Source organism: Xenopus tropicalis, chromosome 5 (genome assembly GCF_000004195.4).
Source record: "Xenopus tropicalis strain Nigerian chromosome 5, UCB_Xtro_10.0, whole genome shotgun sequence".
NCBI lineage: Eukaryota > Metazoa > Chordata > Amphibia > Anura > Pipidae > Xenopus > Xenopus tropicalis.
Window position 1 is genome coordinate 33,349,562 of NC_030681.2, and position 20,520 is coordinate 33,370,081.

The window sequence follows — 20,520 nt, forward strand, 5'->3', positions numbered from 1 at the left end:
AAATTTTACTTCAGGCGTACACTAGGGGGCGGGGGAGTGATCCATTCATCCGCTGCGGTTGTCTCCACCTTTGCATAAGTCATTACCTTTCCTACCGTGCCGCTTGTACTTGCTTTTCTACCAAAAACTATCTCGGGAAACCGGCTGTACCACACGGGTGTCCCCCCCCGTCTTCCCTTAAAGTGGTACTGCCAGCAGAATAGAAAAGGTCCGCTTGGTGCTAGAACCATAGTGGCGTACAATAGGATAATAACAGGGAAAAATGTTTCCATAAAGAAGTTTACTTTTTATTATTGGGATTGAAGTCTGTACTTGATAATTCGGAAAATGCTAAGGAATAATTCTTCTATCATGGTACTTTTATTGGATAGCTATTGCAACGCTTTACACCTGGGTGTCATTTTTATCACAGTTTTTTTTATCACCAAAGTGTAACTTTGTAACCCCAACACTATTTGTCTTCCTTTATGGCTGTCACACATTGCAGAGGAAGGTACAGGTATGGGACAAGATTTCTTGTGTCTGTAATTCCTGTGCCAGAGACACACAGCTCTCTGCTCTCTCCTACTCCCCCCTCCCTCAAGAATGCTAAGAACTCACTCCCCCCCCTTAGGAATGTGGATCTGAGCCAATCAGCAGGAAGCTGACTCATAGGGGGAGATTTATTAATCCACGAACGGTCCGATAGTTTGTTCAATCTGACCGTTTGCGTTTCAATGCGACTTTTTCGTGCTGTGTGTAAAAAAAAGCGACAAAATCGTATTGTCGCAACGAGTACGAAAGTTTTAGATTCATTCAAGCTTCAGTATCGTGACTTTCCTTGGGCCGGGTTGGAGCTGCAGAGTGCCATTGAGCCCTATGGGAGACTTTCCTTGGGCCGGGTTGGAGCTGCAGAGTGCCATTGAGCCCTATGGGAGAGTCTCCTTGGGCCGGGTTGGAGCTGCAGAGTGCCATTGAGCCCTATGGGAGGCTTTCCTTGGGCCGGGTTGGAGCTGCAGAGTGCCATTGAGCCCTATGGGAGACTTTCCTTGGGCCGGGTTGGAGCTGCAGAGTGCCATTGAGCCCTATGGGAGACTTTCCTTGGGCCGGGTTGGAGCTGCAGAGTGCCATTGAGCCCTATGGGAGACTTTCCTTGGGCCGGGTTGGAGCTGCAGAGTGCCATTGAGCCCTATGGGAGGCTTTCCTTGGGCCGGGTTGGAGCTGCAGAGTGCCATTGAGCCCTATGGGAGACTTTCCTTGGGCCAGGTTGGAGCTGCAGAGTGCCATTGAGCCCTATGGGAGACTTTCCTTGGGCCGGGTTGGAGCTGCAGAGTGCCATTGAGCCCTATGGGAGGCTTTCCTTGGGCCGGGTTGGAGCTGCAGAGTGCCATTGAGCCCTATGGGAGACTTTCCTTGGGCCAGGTTGGAGCTGCAGAGTGCCATTGAGCCCTATGGGAGACTTTCCTTGGGCCGGGTTGGAGCTGCAGAGTGCCATTGAGCCCTATGGGAGGCTTTCCTTGGGCCGGGTTGGAGCTGCAGAGTGCCATTGAGCCCTATGGGAGAGTCTCCTTGGGCCGGGTTGGAGCTGCAGAGTGCCATTGAGCCCTATGGGAGACTTTCCTTGGGCCGGGTTGGAGCTGCAATTGAGCCCTATGGGAGACTTTCCTTGGGCCGGGTTGGAGCTGCAGAGTGCCATTGAGCCCTATGGGAGGCTCATATGGCACTCTGCAGCCAGGTTGGAGCTGCAGAGTGCCATTGAGCCCTATGGGAGACTTTCCTTGGGCCAGGTTGGAGCTGCAGAGTGCCATTGAGCCCTATGGGAGACTTTCCTTGGGCCGGGTTGGAGCTGCAGAGTGCCATTGAGCCCTATGGGAGGCTTTCCTTGGGCCGGGTTGGAGCTGCAGAGTGCCATTGAGCCCTATGGGAGAGTCTCCTTGGGCCGGGTTGGAGCTGCAGAGTGCCATTGAGCCCTATGGGAGGCTTTCCTTGGGCCAGGTTGGAGCTGCAGAGTGCCATTGAGCCCTATGGGAGAGTCTCCTTGGGCCGGGTTGGAGCTGCAGAGTGCCATTGAGCCCTATGGGAGGCTTTCCTTGGGCTGGGTTGGAGCTGCAGAGTGCCATTGAGCCCTATGGGAGACTTTCCTTGGGCAAGGTTGGAGCTGCAGAGTGCCATTGAGCCCTATGGGAGGCTTTCCTTGGGCCGGGTTGGAGCTGCAGAGTGCCATTGAGCCCTATGGGAGACTTTCCTTGGGCCGGGTTGGAGCTGCAGAGTGCCATTGAGCCCTATGGGAGACTTTCCTTGGGCCGGGTTGGAGCTGCAGAGTGCCATTGAGCCCTATGGGAGACTTTCCTTGGGCCAGGTTGGAGCTGCAGAGTGCCATTGAGCCCTATGGGAGACTTTCCTTGGGCCGGGTTGGAGCTGCACAAAGGTTTTCTCGCCGTTTACAATCGTTCAATACGAAAAAGTTGTGCAAGATACAAAAAAGTTGCGATGTCGACGAAACAGTCGCAATCTTCAGAAATTATCGTATCCAATCCGAATTTTTCCCATTCGGGATTCGAATTCGTGTCTTAATAAATCTGCCCCATAGTCTTACGAACTGAGCACGTTCACTTGGTCTGGGTGTCTGTGCAGGAGTGAGGCATTATGGGAACTTTCTTTACACAGCTCAGCATTTTTTCTTCCTGTTTGGCTTCTGATCATCTGAACAGGTGAAATATGGGGAGACTTAAGGGCACTATTGAGTAGGGATGCACCAAATCCCAGATTCGATTCGGGATTCAGGCCAAATCCAGCCTTTTTTTGATGGATTCGGTTTCGGCTGAATCCATGGTCCTGGCCGAACCGAATCCTAATTAGCATATGCTAATTAGCATTCGGAAAGGGTTAAAATTTAGGGGAATTTTTTTTAACCCTTTAACCCTTCCCGCACCTAATTAACATATGCTAATTAGGATTTGGTTCGGGATTCGGCAGAACCCAAAAAAGTGGGTTTGGTGCATCCCTACTATTGAGACAACTGAAGGTATGCCTGCAGCTTGAGATTAACTCTTTATTAGCCTTTCCTTCTTATTTAAACCCAATAGGGCTGTTCTGCCCCCAATAAGGGGTAATTATATCTTAGTTGGGATCAAGTACAGGTACTGTTTTATTATTACAGAGAAAAGGGAATCATTTAACCATTAAATAAACCCAATAGGGCTGTTCTGCCCCCAATAAGGGGTAATTATATCTTAGTTGGGACCAAGTACAGGTACTGTTTTATTATTACGGAGAAAAAGGAATCATTTAACCATTAAATAAACCCAATAGGGCTGTTCTGCCCCCAATAAGGGGTAATTATATCTTAGTTGGGATCAAGTACAGGTACTGTTTTATTATTACAGAGAAAAGGGAATCATTTAATCATTAAATAAACCCAATAGGGCTGTTCTGCCCCCAATAAGGGGTAATTATATCTTAGTTGGGATCAAGTACAGGTACTGTTTTATTATTACAGAGAAAAGGGAATCATTTTTAAATTTTAGAATTATTTGCTTATAATGGAGTCTATGGCAAAGGGTCTTTATGTAATTTGGAACTTTCTGGATAATGGGTTTCCGGATAAGGGGTCCGATACCTGTACACCGATAATAACTGCTCTCTGCGAAAATAAACTTATACCAATATGTTTTGCTGTCATTCTTGTAAATAGAAGTTATATGCCCCACAGAAAAAATTTTTAATGTACCCCCAAAAAGTAATTTTTTAAATGAGAACTGGCACCACAATTTGCAAGTGATCTTAGATGCAAATATGGACCTGCATTGCTAAATAGCTTCCACTATTAAGGTGGAGTTCTATGAAATGCACATCGCTATGAATAAAAATCATGCATGTTGTGTTGTTTTACAATTTGTGTGATTTAACACTGCAGGCAGTAAATACCCTATGCTTTGATAGAGTGCAAGTTAAAACTCAGTACTTCCTTAGCCAATGTATAAGTGGACTGAATCACTTGCAGTATGCGGATGCACACAGTATTAATAATGGCATTAGCATTTCATTCACTAGATGCAACACACTAAGGAAATGCTACAAGTAACACCTCCTCAAGGCAGGTGTTATTCCAAGGATCTCTTGTAGTGATGTGCGGGTTGGCTGGAAACCCCCAGGATCCAAGGGTTTACCAACCAACATCCATACAAGATTTGCAGGTCATGTGTGGGTTCCGGCCTAGCTCTTCCTTACTCCCTCACCACTTGTGACCTTACTATGCTCCACTTTCCGACAGCCTCTCTTTATAGGCTTGTGCCTGCTCTGCTCCTTATTTGTGACGTCAGAGATGGAGTGGGGCAGGTGCAGATCTATAAATAGAGGTGGATTGCTGGTCAAGTTGGGTGGGGTTATGGTCATGTGCGGCTCAACTTTTTGTCAAATCACACATCACTATTCTCTTCCCTCTTGCACCTTGTTTGCAATTGCATGCAATTTGTCATTCTATGTACAGGCAAGTGTCACTTTGTGCGATATACATGCACTTGTATTTGTAAATGAGCCCTTACATTTCATATAAAACATACCTCATTATCTAATCAGTGCAAATAAACCTTCATGCCTATGTGTTTTTTAGAAGAAGGAAAACATACTGGAAACTTTTAAATATTGACCTTATTTTATGCCACCCTTTAACTTGTATAAACAGCTTGCGTCTCATTAACCCTGCTGCTGTCTTCCTTTTTACACCTTCATTGACATCTGCTTCTCCTTATTTGTTTGCCAGCTGTTAGTTTTTAATGTCAGTCTAGTGTTATCTGCAGGGGCGGGCCAAGCCGACCGGGCGCCCTAGGCAACCCGGTCGGCCAACTCCGCCCACCTCCCTGCCCCCCCCCCCGAACGGCGCATGCGCGTCAAAGCACAGGAGAAGGCGCAGGGGGGGCAAAGCGATTAGATCTGTCATTGCCTCCGCCGCTAATGACAAGCGGCGGAGGCAATGACAAAGTAGCACTAGGGGTAGGCAGGAGAGGCTCCTGCCTGGCTCTCCTCAATCATTGCGCCCTAGGCAGCTGCCTCTTCTGCCTACCCCTAGTTCCGGCCCTGGTTAGTTGTGCCATATTTGTAGCAAACATATAGATACTAGTATTATAACACTGAAGAGGTTGATATGTGGCTACTGGGTACTGGGCATTGACCTTAAAATCAATATAACAATTACACAGAAGAAAAATACAAAAAGAATGTTGGTAATCTACTTGAAACTTACATTAGGGCAGTGATCCCCAACCAGTGGCTCAGGGGCAACATGTTGCTCCCCAACCCCTTGGATGTTGCTCCCAGTGCCCCCAAACCAGGTAGTTATTTTTGAATTCCTGACTTGGGGGCAAGTTTTGGTTAAATAAAAACAAAATTTACAACCAAATAAAGCCCCCTGTAAGCTGATAGTGTGCATAGAGGCTGCCTAATAGCCAATCTTAGCCCTTATTTGGCTCCTCCATGAACATTTATGGTGCTTGTGTTGCTCTCCAAGTCTTTTTACATTTGACTGTGGCTCACGATTAATAAAGGTTAGGGACCCCCACATTAGGGTTTAAATAAGTGGAATGTAACAACAGAGCAGTGCTACTTTCCCTGTTTTATCTCAGGCTGCATTTGTTGGCATTCACTCCACAATAATGTTCATTCTCTAAGGGCTGTGACAGACGGGGAGATTAGTTGCTGTGCAAGAAATCTCCCTTGTCACGGGCAACTAATCTTCCCGAAATGCCATCCCACTGGCGATTTACATTCTAGCCAGTGGAATGGCATTTCGGGGAGATTAGGGCTTTAGGGCTGTCTGTAACAGCCCTAAAGCTTGGCTTGCTGTGTCATATATTAATAGGGCAATAGAGCCTAGGACTAAATGCTTGTGGAACACAAATGTGTTAGGTAGTAGAGATGTTTCAATAAATACTTTTTATTTGTAACTTTTTTTTGGTGACCTATTATATATAGGACCACTGTTTCATGAAATATTGTGCCATTGTGTCATATATTGCTAAGGCCACTCTGTCAAACATGCTGTACTTATTGTGCCCTAATATGGTGGGTCACCATGTCAGAGTCATAATATTGTTTTGGGTGTTATGAAAAAACATGTATTAAATTCTGACTAGGAAGAAGTGGTGGTTTAATGTATGAGTGGTCTATGCTGGGATCAGATGTGGGCGTGACCTAGCCAAAATGTCAACTTCACACTTTCTTCCAGGTAGTACACAGTGGAGGGCCTTTAACTGGCTGTGAGTTAAACGTGGCATGGCATGGTACACACACACACCACATAGCATCCCTCTACATTTTTTGAGCCACTTCAACCGCTTCATGAAACACATTGGTAGAAAGGATGCCACATTCATATTAAGTATGCTGTACACAGACACATTATTGTGCCAGTTTCAATCTGTAACTAAACCCCATTGCAATTAAAAACAATCAAAGTCGGTTATACTGGACATTCAGCACTACCTGCCCATTAGGACCCTAGCTGGTAAGTGTACAAGATGCTCAGCATAGGGCCATTTACAGTACATACATGACCAAACTGCATCTGGTTCTTTTGTTCAGCCTCTGGGCTGAGTTAATCTGTTGCAGAAATATTTGGTCTTGTACATAGCTACATGTATGCATGAGAATTTGCCAATACATTTGGGTGTGCTAGGGTACTACAGTGCGCTGACAAAGCATTTGGTAGTAGCACCACACCCACATTTGCTTAATTGATCAGGGCATTTAAGGTAGCTATTAATTGCACAAGTAGCATCTTATTGCAGAAAAGAAAGAAGCAGAAAATGACTCCGCTCGATACACATTTAAATAAATTGGGGTTTTGAGTGAGATTGACCTTGACCTGGCTGATTAAAATGCCAAGAGGTATATTACTGACTTAAAATCTTAGGAATTTATGTGCGAGTATACTTAGTTATAAATGTCTGATAATCTGCGATTTTTTAATTGATGTGGTGAAAAGGATAGCTTTGTGGTTAGCACTGTAACCTGGAAAAGTTAGGGTCCTGAGTTAGAGTCCAAACAGGGCACTGTCTGCAAAGAGTTTTTGTGTTCCCCCCATGTCTAGAGTGCTTACTCCAGGTATGATCATACTACAGAAAATACACAGGAAAGTCAGATGGCGCCTGACTTTTGTGCATGTGTTTTGTGCATTTGATTGGGAACTTAGACTATCAGCTCCACTAGGGCCATAATGATATATAATATTTTCTGCAGAGAACTGTGGAAACATGTCAACGCTATTTAAATAAAAATCAATTTAAATAAAGATTCAAGCCTTCAGTATAAAGGCATACACAAGTATTTGCATGTATTTTGCCTTGGCTGTTTTCTGATTTGTTAAACATTTTGCTTCTCCAGGCTAAGTCCCTCACTTGGCAATGCTCCTGTACTCTTTCTATTTCCAGCATGAAAGCAAAAATTCTGTGTGGTTATCAGGGTAACTGACTCAAATAAAAAGACAAACTGACTACATGGCTTCAGTTTTATTGGTATGATGTTTAATATTTTTTATTTCTTTTCAGGCCCTACTATTCTTCATTTGTTCTGACTTCCAACCTACACCACAGTGACTAGATAGCAGTTTAAATAACAAGTGTAAGAGCTACAGAACAAAAATGCTCAAAACCAAAAATAAAAAAGTCTTATTGTGTTTTCACAACACTAAAAATGTATTCTAAACTAAACTATTCCTTTAACAGACGAATGTTGGGTGAAATGAAAGAACCAGGCAACAGCATTTTCAATATACAAGGAAAAGTCTCTTGGGTGAAGGAATCTCAATAGGGAGTTGCAGTAACTGTGAATGAGCTTGTTTGTCTGTGGTACCTTATACAAGGCCGAGCATAATCTAGACTTGTTTTATGGAACAGCAAAACACTGTGAGCAGTGTACATTAGGGGTGCATCAAATCCCTATAATATTTGCATTACACAGAATTTCCTACATATTTTGCCAGATAACTGAATCCTAACTGAATATCAAAATGTAAGGCTCAGGTTATACATGGCGTATACTTCATCTGTATTATCCAGCCAGAGGTAGGCTTGCCACCCAGCCAGCATCCCATGTTCCAAGCTAGTAAATCACCAGCTAGGGGCCAGAATCAGTATTACAAACTTAAAGGAGAAGGAAAGGCAAAGTCACTTGGGGGTGCCAAAATGTTAGGCACCCCCAAATGACTTTAATAGCTTAGCTGTACAGGTGCCCCTGTACAGAGAGAACAGCACCAGCCCGGGGTAGCTGCAGCGCTTCCTTCTTCCTGTATCGCCGCACACGCATGGGCAGTAGAGTGAAAAACCAAACTTTAACAGAGAAGTCGGGTTTTCACTCTACTGCGCATGCACGCGTCGCTTAGTCCTTAGAAAACGAAGCAGGAAGCGCTGCGCTACAGGTACCCCGGGCTGGTGCTGTTTTCTCCTAATGGGCACTAGCCCGGGGTACAAGGTAAGCGATTAAAGTCACTTGGGGGCGCCTAACATTTTGGCACCCCCAAGTGACTTTGCCTTTTCTTGTCCTTTAATGGCAATGTGGTTGGCAGTAAATTTGTAATTCCCTGTCCTTCCCTCACCTCCCTGCACTGTTACATCCCTGACTCTTATATTTAAAGGAGAAAGGAAAGTCATTTTGGCATTTTACTGCCAATAGATTTGCCACATGAGTAAACAGCTTTAGAAGCTTTCTCTGTTTTCTTAAGATAGCAGCTGCCATTTTAAGTAGCTTCCTGTTCTTAGCATTCTCGTGGGAGGGGGGAGCAGGAGAGGGGAGAGAGAAGACAACTGTGCAGACTCTGGCCACAGCAATTAAGAATGTTTCTGAGAGAGGAAGTCAAACACTGGAACATCATGTTTACAAAAAAAGAGACAAGAAATTTAGCATTTACATAAACCTTTCTGATAAAACTTACTTAGTTTTTACTTTTCCTTCTCTTTTAAGCCCTTCATCTCAACTCACACCACATCCAGCTCCAAAGACCCCCATGATATTACTGCCCCCCCCCCCTCCACCATTACCCTTCTTAAGCACTGGCTAATAACGATTTCTCCACTGGCTAGGTGGCAACCCTAGCCAGTGGAGAATACATCACAAGTGCCATGAGTCTAATTAACATTTTTTTAAAGGATCAAATAGAAAAACTTAACTTTTTAATTAATTTTTGTTTTCTGGCACATAAAACAAATATAAACCAGGCAGGCCTGACTAGCAATATGTGCAAATGTGGCAAATGTGAGAGGGACTGCTGTAATCTGTCACTGCCTGGCCCTTTTTATGGGATCTGTGGAATATATCTGGGCCTCTGTTTTCTTGCATTGCCAGGGGAATGTAAGTACTGGCATGGGTTTGGGCCTCAATGAGATAATTTTACCCTCATTGCCAAACTGTTTCATGCTCTGATGGAGCTTTTGAGGGATGGAGCTGTAAAAGTTATTTGCGTACAAATAAAGAATACGTGCATATTCAGATTTATACATACCACCTAAAATGAGAGCCTTTGGTATCTATCAAAATGAGCGTAAGCTCTGTAGTCAATAATAAGCACAATAGTACTTTACCTGTGTGGTGTACTCAGGTGTGCTAAAAAAACATCCTAGTGGTAATGCAGGAAAAATTCTGCCCCAGGCCCTTGTAGTTAGATGTTCCTGGGTTGCACAAACCAACATTTATTAAAAGGCCCTACTCCCACCACCATAAAAATCGTGGGGAAGATTATTTCCAAAAATTTTATTGACTCTCTTGTCCTTGTGTTCTTTTGGGGACCCCAACACCTCCAGGGGCATTAATTACACCTATAGGCCATTTCTATAATTTGAGTAAGGGACATACGTCTCACACCTCATACCCACACAGTAGAAAATCCCCAGGACAGTGCACAGTCAGCAGATATTGTAACATATATAATGCCAAGCATAAGCTGTACTTTCTCCATGTGTATTCATTTCACGTGCCCATTGCAGCCAAGAAATGCACAATTTACACAAATGCCATAATTGATTATCTGTGTCATAATTCTGGCATCTCATTTAGTGATACATGGGCTGTTTATACTTCCATGGCATGTTTTAACCTGTTTTCAGATTGCAACTTGGCATTAAAGTCATGATAATATGTTGTCATGCATAATGAGAAAATGTTGAAATAGGCAGCAACTACCTTGAGTCAGTGAAACTTAATATTGTAAAATTGTGGTACATGGTAAACAGGTTGCCAAAAAAGAGAATCTTTAGCTAATTCAGTCACACCAGTCACCCCTGTTTGGGTCAGAATCAAACATTTGTTTATCAGACCCATGACTGACCCATGAGTTGGAGTTAAAGGAAAAGTAACACTAAAATGTTTTAAGTAAAAAAGCTATTCTACCCTGCACCAATAACTGCCCTATCCTGCAAACCACTTAGTATTTTAAATGCTTTAATAGAAAATACCTGGTAAAACTTGGCTTCCTGTCAATTGAACTACGGCGATGCGGCGAAGGAAGGAGCAGCATCCACTATGCAACGATCGATTGATCGAGCCTAACCTTTTTTCTGTATAGAAAGGAGTCAGGCTAGGCTCGATCAATCGATCGTCACATTGTCATTGCCTTTAAAAAAAACTAGATATATAACATAATAAAAAGAAACTCAAAATTGCGGAGGTAAGAAACAGTTTTAAGTTGACCATAATTTTTTGGAAAAAATTAGTAACTGGGCACTCATATTTTCAAAACAGGCACTTATTTGTTTGAAGGCCATTTTTCTTTAGTAACCATTTGAATTAGTGCAGTTATGTATGTAGGACAGTTACATGAGATTTGCTTTTAACGTATTCATATTGGAAGAATAATAATAAAGCACAGTTATAAGACACTTACCATAATGCTGGTGGCACTCTGCACATTTTGGTTCTTTACTTTAGAGAAAAATAAACATATGGCACACACAGGCAGTATAGGGCAGGCAGAGTATGGCATACACAGGCAGCATAGGGCAGGCAGAGTATGGCACACACAGGCAGCATGGGGCAGGCAGAGTATGGCACACACAGGAACCATAGGCAGGCACACAGGCAGCATAGAAAAGGCTGAGTATGGCACACACCGGCAGCATGGGGCAGGCAGTGTATAGCAAAACAAGCCGCAAAGCACAGGCAGAGTATGGCACACACAGCATGTAATTTATTTGAGATCGCAGCAAATGTTTCATGATTTCTTCATGTGCTCAAGTTCCACCTGTGCACTGGTGACAAGGTATTTGATAGTGTGTAGGTACGTTTAGGTATCTGTGCCAAAGCGGGCACAATTTTGCATCCAACTTGAGATGTAATGCATTTAATATTAAACAAAGTAAATAAAGGTAAAAAGAAACCATCAGGTTTTAGTCAGAAACACTTGGAGGCCAATTTCTCAAAATTCCAATTTGTGGATTTTTTAAATTATTTTTGATAACTTGAATAAACCCTAAAACTTTCCAAACTGGAACGTGCTTATTTATAAAAAACAACTTCTATTGAGTTCTACATGAACCTGCAAGCTTTTAGATGCTGAAGTTTTACATTTCAGTTCGTACTTAAAGGAGAAGGAAAGGTAAAGTCAATTGGGGTGCCAAAATGTTAGGCACCCCAAGTGACTTAAATCGCTTACCTTCTACCCCGGGCTGGTGCCCCTGTTCGGAGAAAACAGCACCAGCACGGGGTAGCTGCAGCGCTTCCTCCTTCCTGTTTCGCCACGCGCATGCGCAGTAGAGTGAAAATCCAAGCTTTAACAGAGAAGTCGGCGTTTCACTCTACTGCGCATGCGCCGGTCCCGGGAATTCGCCGGCAAAATGAAGCAGGAAGGAGGAAGCGCTTGCTACAGATACCCCGGGCTGGTGCTGTTTTCTCCTAACAGGGGCACCAGCCCGGGGTACAAGGTAAGCGATTAAAGTCACTTGGGGGAGTCTAACATTTTGGCACCTCCAAGTGACTTAGCCTTTCCTTGTCCTTTAATATGTCTTTTGTGTTTTCCAGTTTGTGAGCGGCATGTTGCGTTACACCTGCGTTCAGCGTTTAATAGCTCCTATGTTAGCACAGCTCATAAGAAAGTATGGGATGTTTCTTCGTGCGCTCCCCTGCGGTGGAATTCAGGAGAACAACACTGCAGGGAAGCGCAGGAAGAAACGCTTGTCAGTGTGAGCGCTTACACAAGAGTACTTGTGTTGCAGGAAAGTATGTAGCCCAGCATAGGTAAATACTATATTTATGGTCATATATGTGAAAATAGCAGAATGTTCTCTGTGTGGTTGTCATTTTGTTAGTTACTGATAATTACAACTTGCACATAACAGGTGCACAAGGGAATATCTGCTAACTACACCTCTTTTCGAAGGATCTTTCCCTGGGGTTCAATCACTAACCAGAACCCTTGAGGGAACTTTGCAACTATACGAAACTGCAGTGTACACAGTAATTGCCTACAAACATTGGAAGCACCAGAACTAAACAGTAATTTGTGTACAGACAGCTGCACTAATCTGTAATCAGAACCTGCTCTGCACATATTTAGGCCATTTACTGTTGTCCATAACTTGCATCAGTACAGCAATGTGTGCTATGACTTTACATTCTAGCTGTTTTAGATGACCAGGAAAATGCATTAATATTATAGTTCTTAATGACACGGTAAAAATGTATTTTACTGATGCGGGGGCAAAAAATGTAAGTATTATATACTCCATTTTAATCAAATAATTTACATTTCAAAAAGGATGCCCTTTTTCTCTCTAATAATAAAACAGAACTGTGTACTTGATTCCAACTATGATATAATTAATGATTATTTGAGGAAAAAACATTTTATTGGGTTTAATTCACTAATTAATTTTAGCAGTTGAGGTATGAAGATCCAATTACAGAAAGATCTCTTATCTGGAAAACCCCAGGTCCCACTTCTGTATATGGAAAACAGAGAGGATGTGTCTTTTGTCACTTGCTGCTCTTCCAGTGGCCTATTGTGTACATACATGGAAGGCTCGGTCATTATATAACAAGGCTTGTTGTTTTGGCAAATTCCCTAAATGCCTTTAAATAGGTAGTTCTCCCTAATGCAAACTTTTAGCATGTTATAGGATCTACTGCTCTTCTGCATGTTTCCAGCTTTCAAATGGATGTAACTATTGATCTGTTTGGCTACAATTTTATTTTTATTGTTTTATTACTTATCTTTTAATTTAGGCTCTTTCCCATTTATCTTCCAGTGTGTCTTCCAAACCACGGCCTGGTTGCTAGGGAATCAACTAGGTAACTTCTGAACTTACAAACAAGAGAGCTGCTGATTATATTTCTTTGTGTATAAGCACCTAATGGCCATGTAAAAATAGCAGGTCTGACACTGGCCCTGCATAGCTACCTATTAAACCTAAACTGATATTTATAATAAAACATATTTAACTGTCCATGTAGAGAGCTTCCAAGCTCAGTGGCTGATAGTTCACACTTGTCTGGAATTGTCTTTGCTTCATTAAAACTAGTTTCCATCTCCATTTGCTTTTCTCCAGTGGAAACTACTGACCAGTAAACAAGTGGCATGATTCTATCTGCCGACATGCCAACAATCTGTGAAATAAAATATAGATGCCCAGAACTGTAAATCATGTCTCTTGTGGTAGAACCTGAACTGGCAAGTGTTTACACAGGCTGTATCACAGCAAACCTTCATGGGCCTTTATCAAGCCATAAGAATATGGGAAATTGCAGTTCTGTATGTTTTCTGTACCAATGGATATAAATCATAAGAAGGAAACAACACTTTTGTATTCTTCTTCCTATACTTGTACCTGTAAATGAAAGGAAGGAGACTACTCAGTTACTTTGTGATGCTTCCTGTACCTCTAAATCATAGGAAGGAAACTTTTGTATTTTGCTTCCTACACCAGCACCTGTAAATGTAGGACAGGTTTGTGCCAAACCACAAGCTATAGAGACCTATAAACACAAAGCAAAATGAGGTGCAAAGGGAAAAAAGAATATAAGGGTAACTGAGCAGTTTCAAGGTTTTTGCATTCAACTTCAGTATGTTATATAAATGGCAATTTGGATTCCGCAGACCATTTGAAATGCATTGTTATTTAAATATATTTGTCATTCATTTATTAGTGAACAGTGATTATCATAGAAGAAACTGGCGATTTTGCAAGTAGATTTATTATTTAAACCCTGTAAAATATAATAATATATTAAATGCCTCCTCTGAAGAAAACATTAAAGGACAAGTCAACCCAGAAAATAATTTTTTGCCTAATAAAAGAAAACATAATAAGTTATTTGTATGTATTATTGCTATTAAAAACAGAATTGTATGTCCTTTTCTATTCTCTGCCCTAGTGGCTCTGGCATTTGAAACAATGTAACCCAAGGCAGCAGACTGACAGACCTGCCTTGCTAGAGGAGACTGGCTTTTGCAACATTGCTTAAAACATTATAACCAATGTTAAGCAAATTCTGCTTTCAATAGCAATTACATTTACAGATAACTTTTGAAGCACTAACAATTTTTAATAAATGTATATTGGAAAGTTGCTTAGAATTATATTTTCTTTTATTAAACAAAAAGTTGTTTGTTTTAACTTTTAATCGAATCAACTTTCAGTTGGTATTCATTATTTATTTTTTACTGTTTTGGAATGATTTGCCTTCTTCTATCTATTTATAGCTTTGAAATGGGGGTCACTGACCCCAGCAGTCAAAAAACTCTTGCTCTGTGAGGCTAAATGTTTACAATTTTTTTTTTTTTTGAAAGGTGCATTTTATTAATTTTCATACAAATAAAAACATAAAATAACACATTTTACAGTGCAATGAGGAAAAAGTATTGGATTTTCTTTTCCAGGTCTATCTCTAAAATTTGTTACAAACATTAAAGGGATAGGTGTAACATTACAGAGTGTGAATGCGAGTCTGGCAGCAGTTCCAGCATATTGGGTCCGTCACCCTACTGAGTTGTTCAGGGTGTGGCAGAAAAAAGGTGGGAAGGTGCTGGGGGGCTTACTATGCAGCTAGGAGCGGGATCGTTCAGTTTCCCTCTAGGTCACACCAAGGGCCCCAAGCTTTGTCAAATTTATCAGGTGCACCTCTAGTCTCGTATGTGAGTTTATACAGAGGAGCAACCGCATTCACTAGATTCTTCCAGGCTGTAACAGTGGGCAGGGTAGGGCCCATCCAATGCATTGCGACTGTTTTTTTTGCATAGAGCAACAGTATTCTGTAGCATATCCGGGAGTTATTTTGAGCAATTATACTGTCTAGGACTCCTAGCAAGCAAGTTTCGGGAGCAGTCATGGTAGGGAAGGCTAAGTTATTCGATAAGTATTTAGTGACTCCAGAACTTAGCGATATGGGGACATGACCAGATCATATGAAAAAAGTTAGCAGGGCTAGCTGCACATCTCGGGCACTTATCTGTTGGGGTATGGCCCATCTGGTGCAACCTTAATAGTGTGATATACAGGTGATGAAAGGTTTTATACTGTATCAATCAGTTATACATGGAGTCTGTTGCCTCCTCCCAATCATCTTGGGTGAGTGCTGGTATTTGGGAAGTCCACCATATCTGTGCCGAGTTAAAGGGTTTGGGGCCTGCTGAGAGTAAGTTTTGGTATAGATTTGCTGGATTATTAGAATGGAGGATTACCTCCACTGTTACAGAAATAAGCTGAGGGGTGAGAGTGCCAAATTGGTCCCTGAACACTGATCGCAGCTGCAAATATTTGTAAAAGTGAAGAGTAAGTTGTTGAGCTTTCTCTCGGACCTGTGCATATGTTGGGAAGGCTGAGTGTTCCATAAGATCTTGGCGAGTCTCACTTTCCAAGGAAATAGGGGGAGATGTGATCCCGTTTACTCGGACTCTTGCTGTGGGACGTTGGTATAGCAGCCTGATCCACTTTAAAAATGATTGGCCAAAGCCGAAGCCGGATAAGACCTCCCATAGATATCCCCATTCAATTGAATTAAAAGCTTTGGCGGAGTCTAGGGAGGCCACAACCCTGGTGCCCGTCTCTAAGTGAGGGATTTGTAAATTGGTAAAGAGTCTTCTTAAATTAATGTCAGTGGATCTCCCGGGCATAAAGCCTGATTGATCAGGGTGTACAAGGTCAGGGACCACCTGTTGCAGCCTCACCGCCAGAATTTTGGCCAAAATTGTGGCATCTGTGTTAATTAGAGAAATGGGGCGAAATGGGAGCAGAGGGAAGGATCCCTACCCGGCTTCGGGGTGACCACTATTAGCGCCTCAGCAAAGGAGGCAGGTAGCGCTTGGTTATCACACGCATATTGTAAAGTTTCTAATAATTTAATGGGAATATATTCAGATAGTGCCTTACACCAGTTGGAAGGTAGTCCGTCCGGACCTGGTGTCTTATTGGGGGGAAGGGTTGCAATTGCGTCCGCAAATTTCTTGCTTTGTAATTGGGGCATCTAAGTATGCCCTATCTGCTGGGGTTAGTTTTGGAATGGGGATGCTTGCTAGGTATCGTACTAGTTGTATCTTAGGGTAGGTGACTGTAGTTGTGTATAGGTTTTTATAGTAGGAGGCAAACTGTTGTGCAATGATTTTTGGTTCTGTGGTAAGCGTGCCATCTTCTTGCCGAATGTGTAGACAGAGAGGCTAATAGTTTACTATTCTTATCCCCTTGCTCAAAAATGCGCTGATTCTGGTATTACAATTTATTTAATAATTTATTCTACTATTCCGGTTGTCTATTATTCATTTTCCAGTCTCTCATTCAAAATGTTCCCTGGTTTCTAAGGTAATTTAGATCCTAGCAACCAGAGAGCTGCTGAAACTCCAAACTGGAATGCTGCTGAACAAACAGTAAAAATAACTAAAAAAAACTACAAATAATAAAAAATGAAGACCAAAGGCAAGTTGTCTCAAAATATCACTCTCTACATTGTACTTATGTCAAAGGTGAACAACCCCTTTAATGGTTATTTCTGGCAGTTTAGATAGTGTTTATGCACTTTTTCTACATAAGCCCAATTGAATGAGCTCATATACCCTATAATAAGGCTCATCATTTATCAAAACTGGGCAAATTTGCCTGTGGGAAGTAACCCAGAGCAGCCAATCAGTGACTTTTTTTCCAGCCAGCTGCAGGTAAAACAATATATGCAACAATTTGATTGGTTGCCATGGGTTACTGCCCATGGGCAAATTTGCCCAGTCTTGATAAATGACCCCCCTTGTGTAAATACAGTGTCATGCTCTGCCAGCTTAAGGTTCTTTGTCATATTTATTAAAGGAAGCATTAATAAATGACACACTACTGCCCTGTGCTTAGGACAATGGCCAACAGTAATTAAAGGGTTTTTCTTGGGTGTAACAGGTGCTACAGATCTGAGGGCACACGTACATTCACAAGTGCAGTGAGCAAAGAGCATTTTCTTGCACAATCACCTAGGGTTGGACTGGGGGCTACCCCCGCCAGCCACGTCACCCGCATCCTTCAGTGGCCCCTGCTACTCCCCACTAACCCGCTAAAGGGGCCCCCGCTGCCCACCCGACATCCTCCCCCGAGTGTGTAAGTGAAACGCATCCAGGGGAAATGGCCCAGTCCGACCCTGCAATCACCATGCTTTTTTCCACAATGCAGCATATTTTCACAGAAGTCAAGTGTCTCTGCAGTTGCAAAGGGGCGATGAACTTCAGGCAATTGTGATGCAATTAGTGCAATTTGGTCAATAGGCACAGCGCTCATTTCAAAATGGAAGGCAGGAAGGACTGAGCAGTGGTGAGCACAAAATACAGAAGTGCAAAGAGCACATTATGACACAAGTACCACCTGAAAGTGGTTTTACGTGCAACTGAGTGCAGGGAAACCACAACTTCACTTTTGGACATACATGGGCCCACTGGCCTTATGAATAAAGAGCAAGGCACAAACACTTGTGCAACAGCATGGGAAAAGATTTCACTTCACATCAGAATTATTTATTCAATGCTAAACTCTGCCTTTTGTGACTAACTTTCTGTTCTCCGTGCCAATGCTAATTTAGCAATAATAGCTGGAAAACGCAGGCCAACACTTTTTCAAAAAGTAAACTCTTGTGCAGGGCAACTCCCTGAATTGCAAATAATCTGTAGAAGTTAGAGGCATTTTCATGGCTGTAGTGACAATCAAAAGACTGCCCTTTATTATTCAATTCATAGCTGTCTGATGTGGCCACCCAAACAGCTTCAATCTCACTGCTGTCCAACTTATTACATGTAGTAATGGGCCAATAATATGTCATACAGTATGTTGGAGGGCCAGATTGAATTAAAATGACAATGTCATATAGTGAAGTCTATGAAGCCTGTAGGCAGACTGAGGCCAAGACAATCATTTGTAGGGCCACATATGGCCTGCGGGCCTCCATTTGGACAGCCCTGTTCTATCAGAATGAATGAAGTATTTGAAAGGGCAAGGGAATTTAAGTTCTCCAGCATCACTGCTTATGCCTTGGGAGGCCTCAGGGGTGTATTTATTATGCTGTGTAAAACTAATTCGCCGAAAAAACGGAGTAAAAAGCTGTGTAAAATAAATGGAAAAGATCGCCGTCTCAACGCCGGATATTACGCCATTATTTTCCATAAGTTCCGGTGGAAGAAAAAACGCGTAAAAAATTACGCCGATTTTACGCCGGTTTTACACGGCAAAGCCTGGCAATGTGTGGCGAATTTTCTCACCGTTTTTTACACAGCATAATAAATATGCCCCTCAGTGTAATGTGCTGAATTGAAAAGCCACATACTGAGGTTTAATATGACCTAAATTGTTCCAGTCCTGCATACATCCTTAAACTACAAGAGGTCCCTGAACATCACATACAGTACATTTCAGGATTTCTATAGCATTAGAACTGTGCTATAGAATGCTGCTGCTCAGATTTCCTCCAACACTATATAAGTCTCTATGTCTACAGCCACAGAACTGTGTTATGTCAGTCTCACAACAAATATGTGTCAGTTTGACCACATCCTTTGTGATCGCCCACCCCCTTTCATCCTTTTTTGTGTTCAGTTCTTCTTTTCCTCTTCCATCATCCGTTTCTTAGCTTTGAAGAAATTCAGTAATCCTTCCTTGGGAACAAATCCTGAATGCAATTTAAAATAGACCCTGGCATTTAATTTACAGTACACAGAAGCTCAAACAGCCCCAGTATATAGTACAGGTATGGGATCTGTTATCCAGAAACCATACAGAGAGTTCAAAATTACAGGGAGGCCATCTCCCATAAACTCCATTTACCATACCCCCAAACTGTCCCGCTTTCCATGGGACTGTCCCGGTTTTAATAGCGCATCTCGCTGTCCCAGATAGTTCAATGAATTTCCGGCTTTTCCTTAATAGATTACAAAAATTTTTTGTCTCTCTTTTCATTTTTCAAATGTTGGGAGGTATGCATTTACTGTAAAGAAATGATTTCTTTTTCTCTGAAATAATAAAACAGAACCTTGTATTTGGTGACAAACTAATCCTATTGGGATTAATTAATGTTTAAATGATTTCTTATTAGATTTAAGGTATGCTGTGCCTAATTATGGAAAGATCCCTTATCTGAAAAACCCTAGGACCCAAGCATTCTGGATAACAGGTCCCATACCTGTATCTAACAGCAGCACTGGCCCAATGAAATCATACCTTTCTCTAAGCTATGTTCCATTCTATCGCACAGCCCTTTACTCTCCTTCTCCTGAGAGCCCTTCTACTTATACAAGATGTAAGGGACACAAAGGAAAGAGGTCCCTGCCTTCAAAGCTTATAATGAATGCTTCATTTATTTCAGTCTATTGACATCCATGCTTTACATACCTCATTGCACTTGTGCCAATAACCTTTAGCTGTAGCCTGTACACATGAGGTAGATTTATCATTTGCAGGGGCTGAATGCTGCTGTTTTCTCTGAAATAGTGACATACATCAGCTTGTTTCATTGGCACAGAAGGTTGGTGATTTAATAATAGACTGAGCCCTATAATGGGGCTTGTTACTGGGTGCTGTCCTACATCCACAGATGACAAAACAAGAGACTCTGGTCTATAGTTGTATTATGTAAGTGTATCACATGTATGACGTGTGTATCATAGGTACCAGAACAAAAAAAAGCATTCAACTGTGTCATCTATATCTTTAACACATTTTTGTACATCAAATTTATTGTGCGATAACATCTTTATGGAATATTTTTGTATTTCTAGTCATTATTTTATAGACCTATAAAACTGCTTATTGTGTTGCAAGATAATAAAATGTCTGGTCGAACCAGTCCTTCATTTCTCCAGTCAGAGAGCCATACAAACGCCCTGCTTTTAGTTATTTTGGCCAGGCTGTCCATGGGTCCATGGGTGTATAAATGGTGGTAAATGTACAAAGTGAGTATTTCAACCCAGGCATCTGACAGGGAGTAAGTCATATTGGCCAGGCTTTAATCAGAGTGGGCATTTGCCCAGGGGCCCATGGGTGTATAAACAGTGGCAAATGTACAAAGTGAGTATTCCAATCCAGGCATCTGACAGGGAGGAAGAAATTT